Source organism: Perognathus longimembris, chromosome 20 (assembly GCF_023159225.1).
Source record: "Perognathus longimembris pacificus isolate PPM17 chromosome 20, ASM2315922v1, whole genome shotgun sequence".
Taxonomy (NCBI): Eukaryota; Metazoa; Chordata; class Mammalia; order Rodentia; family Heteromyidae; genus Perognathus; species Perognathus longimembris.
This window is the reverse complement of record NC_063180.1, coordinates 12,352,305-12,364,215: the sequence shown is the minus strand read 5'-3', so window position 1 is coordinate 12,364,215 and position 11,911 is coordinate 12,352,305. Positions and strand designations below refer to the sequence as shown.

At 38.2% G+C, this 11,911-nt stretch overlaps 1 pseudogene; it reads right to left on the bottom strand.

Annotated features, from left to right (window-relative positions):
* Positions 1-380: 380 nt before the first annotated feature.
* Positions 381-1,065, bottom strand: LOC125338912 (annotated as a pseudogene).
* Positions 1,066-11,911: the final 10,846 nt, after the last annotated feature.

Sequence of the window (11,911 nt, the reverse complement as noted above, 5' to 3'; positions counted from 1 at the left end):
AACAGCTGAAAGGGAGTAAGGTCAATCGCTGTTTATTATACATTTATCTATAAGAAAGGAGCATCTATTGAGAAACAGAAGCTGTATAGTTGATTAAAAAGAAAATTCTTGGAAGAAGCAGAAAAATAGGCCACAAGTAAGACCTGGCAGTGTTAAAAGGGTCTATGACCAAAGGAGTAAAAAACAATGGCTATACCAGAGAAGATCTCTAAGCACAGACTATACTCTAGATAGGTCTCAGTCTGAAAAAGCTCCTAGAGCATCTATTGGAGGAAAGGAGTTGGTCCACAGCAAGTTGCTACTAAATTTGTTTCAAACCCAGTTTTCTCAATCTGTAACCTTGTATGTATGCTCACATACAGACATGTTGCAGATTGTGTTTATGCTTCTGAGGTGTTGTCTTCATTCAATGAAATTGTCTCCACAAAAGGGATTTCTTCTTTGTCTGTTTTCCCCATGATCCGCTGGTGCTTATCCAAATTTATGACACACTTCAGTGATAGGAGTGTCTGGAGACCAAGCGATAAGTTTTTCTTATTATCATCAACCACAGCTGCTGTCAAGTCCAGGTGGAGGGAGACCACTGGGATCACCAGGTGCTCAATCTGGCCCAGTTCTTTGAGATGCTGGGGTAGAGAAAGCTTTTCTCCTTCATACTTACATTTGACATGCTCTTTGAGCCCCAATCCCTCCACACAAGCTGAGGAGATGGGATTGTATTGACAATCTATGTCAACCAATATGGCAAGAAATCAAAATCATGTCATCATCTTCAGATTTCTTTAGCCCCTCAGAATTAGACTTGCTGAGTTTGTTGGTCTTGGAGGCCTACGGAACACGAGTGCTTCGGAGCTTAGACAAATTGTTTTCCAAGAGGTGCCTTTGCAGGATGTTATGAGGTTGCGTGTCCGTGGATGAGCCCAGCTTCTTGAGGCCATCCGCGGACAGCAGGTCCGTGGAATCCTTGTGGATAAACTGCACCGCCTGCTTCAGGGGGCGCTGCTGCCTCAACGACTCTGCCTCCCGCATGTCAGTCTCTTCGCGGCCGCCCTCGGTGAGGAGCATTTTAGAGTTTGTTGTGTGCCTTGTCAACCACCATTTTATTTTATCAAAAAAGCCAACTGTGAGAACATAGGATAAATTTAATATTCCTGTTTTACAGATGAGAAGGCTCAGTGAGATGAAGTACTTTGCTTACAAATTCATAACTGAGTTGAAACAATAGAATTGGTATACAGATCCTCTGAGTTCCAGTTTAGGTCTCTTTTTCTCACTGTACTTTGTACTTGGTTAAAAGTTTTGTGGTTCTTTTTCTTTCTGCTGCCTGAAAAATACTATAAAGATAGAATCAGCCAAGTTATGTTTGATGCAGGATGGGGGCATATAGATAGATAAACACATAGGTAGGTAGGAAAGTTATATTGTTTTTTTTTAAAAAAACAAATATCAAAAGGTAACAATTTAAAATTAGGAAATCAGCTGAAAAGGCAGCTCTTTTCCCACCAGCTTTCTAAAAGTTACACTAGAATACAAAGTGATCTAAGAGGGGCTATAGATTTCTGTCTTATCCTTATGTCAGGTAAAGGATAGAAGGATAGAAGGCATATCTGGGAAGTCTTGAAGGTCACCAGGGTTTTGAGTACACCTCACCCTTCTTACATGCTCCAAAGCAATGCCTGAGGATCTGAAGTTTCTAAACTTACATAACTACATGAACTCATACAGCTCAGAAAGAATAAAAGCTCCAGATAAATAACAACATTTTGAGAGGAGAACAGGAAATGTTTCCTTTTCTTCTTCTGTGACTTGAATTCTGTAAATACCTTGCTAAAATGATTACCTATGTGGGATTCTTCTTTCTATGAGACATCCTGAAATGTTTTTCATGAGTGCATCTCAGAGACATTTAGCTTTGAAATTGGGATGCTTACGGAAATCCTCATGCATGTATCTAGTGACAGTTCTACATTCATAGAACTAGGCAAAATAAAATTTCAAAGTTAAAAGAGATGTCAATGTTATCAGTATTTGGAGGTTTCAGGTGTCTCTATCCTCTTCAAATACGTGGCCTTAGATCAGGATAATGCTCCAGATGTAGCAAATCAACGTGCAGCAGAAGAAACACACAAAGAATAGAAGAATGGCAAAGAGTGACTTATTAGCAATGCATAAGTACATCCCCAGGCATGGGTTGGACAAGCTCGATAAAGCCAACCACCTAAACCAGGACAGGCATAGAAAGGGGTGAGGTGGGCAGTTTAATGAAGCCAAACTTACCTAAACTGTAACAGTATTCCTCCCATCGGAGAGGAGTGATTCAGTAATGGTTGGATACTCCCAACATACCTAACAGGGACAGTACACCAAGAATGGGTGAGACATATGATTGTGAAAAGTCGATGGAAGTGCATGGAAGCTGCTAGGCTTTTTCTTCACTAAGGTCGAGCTATTGAAATTCAACTCTGAGACTTCTCCCAAATGTGGTGGCAAATCTGGGCTGCTTGTGTGTGTGAAGTCTGTGCCTGTGTATATGATCCTCTTTGCTCTTTCAGCTTAAAATTTGACATGAGTCCATATATAGGGTCTCTATGTAATGTGTGCTTAAACATTACTTTTGCTGCAAAGCACTGACTCTTTATTTGGGCTTATGAATTAATTAAAATCAGGAGAAAATCTTAGCATCTCTGCTTCCATTTTCATATGTTTTTGCTCTATGCCATTTCCTCCATAATCAAATTGCAGAGAAAAATGGATTCCTGGAAGGATAGCACTTTATGGCAAGAGATGGAAAACTATCCTCAGGGAACAATAGAGCTTTCTCAGGACAGATCACCTTCCAGGCAAGGAGGACTTGTTCATTTTGATCAGTAATGAAAGTGATGATAACTTTTCAGAAATTGCTCCTCCCAAAAGCAGGACTGAAATAATGATCAATCGGGATATCTTTTACAAGTATTAATTATGTATGCCTCTCTCCTCTTTCCCCTGATTCTTTTTCAGTTTAAGCATATAACTCATGCTCCAGAGATAGCTGAGGATTTACTAAAGTGCTATCTTTCTATAACCTATGATAAACTTCCTTTTCTGCCCTTTACTGTATCTCCTTATTTGGCATATAAGGAGAAAAAGCCATACTTGACATATGAAAGCCCAGAAGTTTAGATCTCAGCTCTAAAACTCCAGTTTCATTTAGTGAATTATTATTTTAATCTTGGGTTTAAGAGTGGCCTACGATTTCAATTTTGTTATAGATGGAGACCATTGATGCTATTCAGAAGAGAAGGCAAGTAGCCTAAGGCTTTCTTCATTTCTACTTACAAGCTTGCAAAGTTTTTCAAAGGACAGGAGTGGCTGTTAGTTCCAGTCTTAAGTTTTGGTTTGTTTTAGTGTAGTATGAATTAATCTTTGCCTGCAATATTCTTTCTCAGTTTCACTGAATCCAAGTGCATTTTCCAATTATATATTTTCTGGTTCTTTCTCTATTGTTTTTACCCAGACTCCTAATAATTTGAAAATCTCTCACTACTTTCATATTTATGCTAAATGATGAGGTATTTTTATAGTCCCTTCCTGCCTGGACAACATCAATAATCAGTGCTAGTTTTTATAATGATCAACATTATAGAATATGACACTGAAACTTTTCACAGAATAATTATGTGTTTTCCAGTGTTCCCAAACATATATGACATTTGAAGGTGTTTTTTTCTTTATAACAAACCTATGAAACAATGTTTTGCTTATTATTCAAAACCAGTTGAGTGCTATATTTCAACTTAGATTTTGTATAGGCATATTCTAGGAACCTGTAGGGCTGTGTGTGTGTGTGTGTGTGTGTGTGTGTGTGTGTGTGTGTGTGTGTAGTGGGAACTACATAAGAAATTAAAGGCACGGATTCTGTTCTCAAAGAGTACATAGTAGTCTAGCTCGGGAGATAGAATATATTCTGAGTAAGTGAAGAATCAATTGAAGAATTCCTTGTGTCAATTAATTCTATGTGTCTGTTTAGCCATGGTTTGCCAGACTAAACACTTCTAGGTATCCTGGAAGGAAAACATATGCATATGAGATTATCATTTGAACCAGTGAACTTGGTAATGGAGATTGCCCTTCTTAAAGTGGGTGAGCATTATCCAATCAAGTGAAGGTCTAAGTAGAACCAAGAGCCAAGGAAGGAGGGATTCACCTTTTTTTGTTTTAAATATTCTCTACATCACTGGTTGAGTTGAAACCTCATCTCATCTGCTCTCAGACTGAGATTTGCATCATCAGCTGTTTAGATGTTAAACCTTTGGACTCAGATTCAATTACACACCAGATGTCCTCATTCTCCAGTGTGCAGATGGGAGATCATATGGCTTTTCAGCAGCCATAATTGTGAAAGTAAATTCTCCAAAATAAATCCTGTCTGTCTATCATAATTATATGATTATCATCTATCCATCATTTATTGGTATATACCTACCTATCTAATATATCCTCTGAATTCTATGTCAATGGAGAACCCTAATTATTCTTTTCACTTAATTATAACTCATTCAATCTCTCAAAATATGAGTGAGGACACTCTGATAAAATGGCACAAACAATGTTTTCTTGATGCCAGCACACTGGCTGAGCTTTCTCTCACAGTCCACCAGTAACTATGATATACGCTATGTGAAGATTATAAAGGTGTTTGAATAAGAGAGGAGACAGACACACACAAACACACACACACGCGCATGCACACGCACACACACACACAGAGCATTTCTAACAGGAGATCATAAAAAACTTCTTGTGGAAGTTCATATTTGGATAGTGTCTTAAAATGGGAAAGAGTTTGGTAGAGAGAATTGAAACAAAAGCATGCTGGAATACAGAAAGTTCTGAGATAAAGAGAGAGAGAGGAAGAGAGAAAAAATATTTATCAAGGTACTACAGGCTCCTTAGAGCCTGGAAGTGGCTGGAATACAAAGTGATGTGGAAAAATGAGCCAGAGAGAATAACGACACCTGAACTTCTGCTTCCCAACTGTCTATCAACTTGTGTGTTTTTCTTGGAGACAAAAAGTAGTGAGTGCATAGATTGTCTGTTTTATTTTAAGGAAAAGAAGGCCTAATAGTACAGGGTGGTGATGGACTGGAAAGATAGGTTTTTGAGATGATTAGTACAAATATTTTATGCTTGCCTTAGATTCAAATGATTATATTCATTGACCTATCTATAGAAGCTTAGAAACTTTTCTCTTTATGGCTAATCAGAAAACAGGTTTGGATATGTTTGGCTGCTTTAAGGAGTGGTGAGGCAGAAAACAAAAGAGAAGATATTGCTCATAATTCTGTCTCAGATAACTGGTTATATAGTGGACAAACATGGGGAGGAGTCAGTGACACAAAAGCTTTTAGAAGCTTTATAGCGCTAGTTGTAGAACATATACTCAGTGCTCCTGACTGTTGTTTAATCACTGCATGGTACTTGACTCACAGTACTTGCTCAGTACCTGTCAGTAAATGGTGAGATAATGTCATCCCACATATATTAGAGTATGGCAGTTCTAGCTGGATCAATGATTAGCCACAGACACTATCATTCAATGTCACAGTATGCCCAGAAGAGAGACTGAAGAGATGTTCATTCTTCTTAAAGACAGCACAGTCGAATTGGAGAGACATGAAAGACCTTTGGCACATGGCATCAGAATCAGTGCTCCTAACTATTACTTGAGTATAATAAAGTCGTTTGAACATATGAATATGGTCCTTCCACATGGGAGCTCCTTGTATATCAATTCTCAAACTTCATTATTGGTAAGAATCATGAGGAAAATAGTGAAAATGGATTTCTACTGGCCTTCAGCCCCAGAGGTTTTAATCTAGGAGAGGTGAGAATCTTGGAATTTGGTGTTCCTAACAATTTCTATGGGGTATTGCTCTTCCAAGACCACACATTGAGAACCATTTCTCTAAGTGGCCACTTGTTACATTTTAATGTGTTTGAGAACTATCTGTGAATACTAAAATTATACCTTATATCTAGTTCCTGGGATCTCTAGTGGTGGAATCCAAGTGATTCCAGCACACTGTTTATTTGAGTTCACTGTTCCACTGGGAATTTAAGTAAAGTGCAGAATCTAACTCATTCGGTCCAAAGTGGAGCTAAACTTGTGATTTTTCTCTTCTTGCCTGTATTGGAACTTGAACCCAGTGCCTGGGCTGTGCCTGAGTGCCTTTTTTTTTTTTTTTTTTACTCAAGGCTAACATTCTCTCACTTGAGTTACAGGCTCACTTCTGGACTTTTGCTGGTTAATTGCAGACAAGAGTCTCACAGACTTTCCTGCCCAGGCTGGCTTTGAACTACAGTCCTCAGATCTTAGACTCTTAAATAGCTACTATTAGAGATGTGAGCCATCAGTACCCAGTGTGAATTTTTTTCTACTTCCTGAGGTACAATTTACATATGGTGAAGCACACTGTTTGAAGTGAACAGTTTGATATGTTTTGATAAATGGACACTAAAGCATACCGCAATCAAGACAAAGAACATTTCATTACACTACAAAATTTCCATGTGTCCCTTAATGAACATTTTTCATCACCTAAATCTAGAAAGCCACTGATCTTCTTTCTGTCAGTCTGGATTAATCTTACCCATATTAGAATTCCACACAAATAAAATCATACACTAATATTATTTCACATCTGGTTTCTCGCTTACTAGAGAGGTTCTGCATTTCTAAATAGATAATTGGTTTGTGGTCCCAATGTTTCTCTAACACAAGGTACTTAAGGATTTAGGAATCTTTGATTATTAGCACTTAGTTCAGAGATTAAGCATGCTTGAATTTATTAAATAGCATGTACTAAAGTGATTTTTAATTTTTAATATTCAAAACCAAGGACTGTCATGACTGAAGTTAATAAGAGTAAGTCAGGTAGGGTATGATTCGGGCATGGAATCTTTGAGGTGAAAGCAGAGAGATGAGTACTTTTTCAGAAAGACCAGAAGGCATGCTGCAAGATGATTCATGAGGAAGTTAAGGTTTGGGGGCCCATGAGGCTATTCCCAGTTTCCGTACACAAAATATGAGGATAGGTTTATACTAGTTTTCACTTTCATGCTTCCATATTAGAATGACAAGGTGCTTCTTTCCTTGGTTTTGACAATTTTGGGAAGTTGCTATGGAGAAAGCAAGATAAGATGTCTACCACCACATTTCAGAAAAATAACGTGTAATATCCACTCTATGACATCTAAATGAGCTCTTTTTTTAGCTGTTTCCAGGGTCATGCCCACACCTAACTTTAATACAGCCAATGCTTGTTCTCATCTCTCCCTGCGCCACCAAACCTAAAGAATACTTTGTTTTTATGTACTATGTCCCTTATTAGATGAGAGTATATTTTATATTTTTTGTTAAATGGCAACAGTTATTTCTGAAGGTTGATAATTTATAACATCCCTAAAAGAAAATAAAGAGTTGGAGGGGGTTGGTAGGAGAAATATACCTTTTGTTTTATTATGCTCTGGGAACTGCTTATAGGCATAAAAAAATAAAACAACTCATATATCCACCAGAGCTTATTGTATTATCAGGCAATACACCTGCCTTTCTGATAAATAGGACTCTGTAGAACAGTTAATAAAATCCTGAGAGTTATTTGCTGCAGAAATACAACGTTATAAAGCCACTCCATACAGTCTATTGTGACTTTTTTTTTCATCTTAAGAAAGGCCTGTGAGTCCTCCAGTAACTGAAGGCAGAGCTTTCCAATTCATCAGAGCAGAGACAACACATGTCATTTCGAATCTTTCCAGAAACCTACATCTCAGGAATGAGATACTTTTGCAAACACAGCAATATCAATCACACTCAGGGATCATTTGCATGTTTACCAAGTTTTCCATACATATGATCCCTTTGAATTCTCAAAATGGTCACCTAGGTTGGCCTGTTGTAGGATTCTGTGAGAAAAACAGGGGGTCATCCTCAACTGCCCTGTTCCTGATATACCACACTTCATTCTCAAGGCTCCAGCCAAGGCAAAGGACTACTGAAGCAGGCCAGGTAAGCTCCAATAGCGATTTTCAGATATGGGGACCAAGAACAGGCTAGTGTTATATGCAGAGGCCAACTCATTTCCTGAACTCATTTGTTCAGTGGAAGTGTGGTCATACAATGAGAAAACAAATTAAGCTAACAATACTACTGCCTGTATATTCTTCACCATATGCTAACAGTCAGGAAAAGGATCATGGGGGTGGGAAAATGCTCTAGGTCCTGCCTTCTACCATTGGACCTCCAGCATTAAGCTATGGAAAAGATCAGCACTATTGAGTGATGCCATGGGGATGGAGGTGCTACTTGTTCAGTCCATCAACAATGGACTTTCCCCACTCTTCCTGTTAATGGTTTTCAATAACTCTCTTATCTACATACTATCTGCAGGTATTTTCTTAGTGTCTGGCCAACTTACCTCACTGCCCTAATACAGCTGGGCTGTTTAAGTTACAGCTGTACAGGTGCCATATCGTTTGACAGATGAAGGAATGAAGGCCAGTGACACTAAGGGAACAATTCGAGCCCTCCTGAGAACTGTGAACCCTGGAACTCTGCAAACAATTACCATCACCAAAATTTCGGGTGATAATGGTGACATTGTATTTCACAATGAAGTAGAGGACAGAATTCTTCAGCCTAAAGTATCAGCAGAAAATTTCCATGCAAATGGCCCAAGGTAGTATTATTGATTAGGCTGTAGGTAAACTGGAGTTCCATATATCCTGTCACATTTACTTATGACACACAGCAAATATATGTTTTGGATTTTTGTTCCATTTTCCATCTGATTCCTGGACTTTGTACTCTCTCTTTCACTCTTTCTGTCTCTCCTTTCTCTGTCTCTTTATCTCCCCTCTGTCTGTTTTACTTTGTTTCTTTCTCTTTACTGGTTGTTTATAATTCAAAAAGGCCCATATTTTTATTAAAAGGTCCATTTTAAGATAATTATTTCAAGGTTTCCTTATTTTGCTGATTATTTTGTGTTCCTATCTGATCTTGTGGCCTGTACAGGGTCAGCTTTATGGTTGAAAAATGGCAACTGCCACACTGGTCACTAGAGGAAAAAAGTAAAAAGAAAATTAATTTGTAGTTTAAATATATGTAACTGAATGCTAGCTGTGTTTGTTGAAAATGAGGCCTTGGAAAGGAGGATAGATTATGCCTTTCAAGGAGCAGGCTTAAGAAGGGACTTTGCATACTGTTCTTAGGAAGGTGAAATGTATTGATATAGTAGTTTTAAAACACTCTATTTTTTTCATTTCTGGGGCTGGTACAGGGGCTTGTGCAAGCTAGCCAAGCACTGTCCTACGCTCACTGCCCTTATTTCAACTCAATAAACATTTTCATTCTGGTAATTTCATCAGTCTAGAATCATCACCTGGGGTATTGATGGCAACAAATCTATAGACTTCAATCATTTTCACAAATGTTCTAGAGCAAAAAGACCATTGGCTTGGAAGTAATTGGGAGGTCCTGGATCTTTTGTGGCTTCTGAAGGTTTGTACTTGTTTTAAGTTACTTACTGGCTGTGAGCCTCAATTTCTGTGAGGTCACATTTTTCCCATAGATAGCAATGATTTGGGGTTGTTATTGTCTCAGCTTGTCATTTGTGATTAGGATGATGCCAGGGCTGAGTCATGTTTCTTGTGGGTAAAAGGAGAATTACTTATGGAAAGAAGTGTCAATAAGTAGTGTAAGATTGTAGAGAGGCACTGTGTGTAAAAATGATTGATATGCATCAACTCAGCAATGAAGCTGTGACCAGAAGTACTCCTGAGCTGGGGCTAGGGAGGAGTGGTTCAGCTCATGTTCACTCAGCTATTAATATAGCTGATTTCCTTACAAGTTAAAGAGATAGGGTGAACATTTTTCTCATCTATGAAACAAGTCACTACTCAGTTGCCTTACTTGCAAAAACTGAAATGTCTGTCTACTGATATCAAAAGTAAGTGACATTATGGAACAAAAGTCATTCTTACAGACTGCTGGAAGAAGTTGAGTACAGTCATTGATGTTGTCACCCTACTACCTCTGCAGCAGCAGTTTCAGCAGAATTTGTCTTGATACAGTTATCCTCTTTTCCCTTATCATGATTAAGAGCAAATATAAAATGTACAGGGAATGCAGTATCCTAGGACAAGGGGGAGCTGGCAGAACAGACTGGACTCCATTCCTGTCCCTTCTAGAGCATATATCTTGTAATATTTTTGTTCAGAAGTCCTATTACTCAAAAGTAATACCCCATGTAAACTGCTTTTCATCATCCTTCACCTATATCCTTCACCTAGACCACATGCCATCCTCTCTCAGTAGGTCTCTTGAACCATGGATGATAGAACCATGTGAATCCTGGGTTTCTATTGTCCTTTGCTGCCTATATGTAAGTAAGAACATTGTTCCAGTTACACTGTGTGAATGTCTTGTTTCACAGAGCTCTGCAAGTGGTAGACTAACAGGTACATGGTTAAAAAAATTTTTTCTGCCACTAGCTAAAGAAATTGAAATGCTCACTCCTATTGACTGTAATCCTAGTACCAAAGAAATTCCTGACAAGAAACAACAGTCTACATATGTAAGTGTGTTCACAGTGTAAGAATGTTCCTAATAGATATACATTGGAGAAGAAATGTCAATATCCATGTTTAGTAGAATAAACAAAAATGTGCCACAATCATGGGAGGGATTACTGTCTAGAATTATGAAAGCAGATGAATGCTACAATATGCTTGATCCTACAGATGTGATTAAATTAGTAATATATCTATTTAGAGTTTGAGGAGAAAGAGGAAACTAAAACTGAATTTTTCCAAGATGAGAGACATACAGAGATGATAAAACCATTGAAGGGAGCAAGTATATATTTGTTATATAGGTTATGATGAAACAATGCTTTTCTTCTTCCTCTTTTTCTTTTGGTGGTTTCTGGGGATTGAGTTTATGGCCTTGTGCTTGCTCAGCTTTCCTCATACTCTCCCACTTCAGCCATGTTTCCAGCCATGCTTTTATGCTGGCTATTTTGGAGATGAAGTCTGGTGAATTTTTCTGCCCAGGCTTCTCTCCAACTTCAGTTTTCCTGCTCTCAATCTCTGGAGTAGCTAGGATTACAGGTATTAGCCACAGTAGTCAGCACTATAGCTACAGACATGGTATATAACTTCTGTGTATATGCTTTTATACTTATCTCTATGTTTGGCATGTTTCCTTTTCTGAAAGAGATGAAGTGACTGCCTTTATGCATGTGAAGATGTATGTATGTGGACATGCATTTAATGAAGATATTTCATGATAGAGTGTCAATATTCTGTGATTCAGTGTCAATATTCCAAATATCTACACTTTTATGAACAAGATGAAAGAAAGAGTCATACATTCAATTAGTGATGTGAACATCTGTGGAGTATTTTTTTAAATATCAATATTCTCAATTTTTCTTTGGTCATTTTCTTTTATTTCCTGTAGAACAGATGACACCAATGCCTGGTGCTATATAGTTTGAATGGGAAATGCTCCACAAAGGCCTATGTGTGGAATGCTTGGTTTTAAGCATGTAGTGATGTTCAGAAATAGCAAAAATGAAAGTTAAGAGCTACAGCCTGAGGTCAAGAATGTAGCTCAAGGGCAGAGCACTTGCCTAGCATGGGCAAAGCGTGGGTTTGATCTTCCATGAGACGGGCAGTTTCCTTTAACCATGCTTCCTACTCTGATTTACCAGCTTCCCACAGCCTTAGACTGAGAAAGGCCAATCAATCACAGGCTCAAACTTCCCAAACTGTGAGGCCAAATTAGTCTTTTTTCTTGTTGACTTATTTTAAGTATTTGTTTCAAAGAAGGAAAGTTTTCCCAGCATGCTTTGGTAATGAGAAACCT